This window comes from Fonticula alba (genome assembly GCF_000388065.1).
Source record: "Fonticula alba strain ATCC 38817 unplaced genomic scaffold supercont2.1, whole genome shotgun sequence".
Classification (NCBI taxonomy): Eukaryota; order Rotosphaerida; family Fonticulaceae; genus Fonticula; species Fonticula alba.
Window position 1 is genome coordinate 1,262,767 of NW_009242971.1, and position 646 is coordinate 1,263,412.

The window sequence follows — 646 nt, forward strand, 5'->3', positions numbered from 1 at the left end:
CCCCCCCGCCCCCCGCCCCCTGCTCCGCCCCCTGCTCCTCCCCCTGTTCCCCGCCCCTCCCGGAGACGGAGAACCCGTTGACCATGCGAGCCACTCGGGGCCCGGCACGGTACGCGCAACAAGGAGGCCCCAGGCTGGGAGGAGGGGTAGGTCGCAATAGTGCAACTAGGGGAGGGGGCGGGGGGGCAGGAGTGTTTGTGTTTGGGGCCTTTCTCTTCGCGCGGGTACTCCGCCCAATGGTCGCCCATTTACCCGCCCGACCGAGAAGCAGCGGCCGGCTGTGCTGTTTCGAGGGTGCTGGGGGGGGATCATCAGGTATGTGTGGGAAGCGAGCACGCATGGACCTCTTTGAGCCGACCTCGGGGTTTGGGTCGGCGGATGCGCCCCTGCACACATTTATACGCACAAAATAATGCTTCCATCATCAAAAGAAGGGAAGCGCCGAGCCGCACTTTGGTCGGTCGGGGAGTCCCTCTCATACGGGCGAGCATGAGGGCCCGAGCCCTCCGCTGAGGAGGCGAGGGCGGCCGAGGCACTGGGCGTCGAGGGGGGGCGGGGGAGGGGGGAGCGGGGGACAACGTGGGCCTGCCCGTTGTTTGTTTGCTTCCAGCCCCCCCCCCCCCTGCCGCGTGGAACGCGTGGCGCG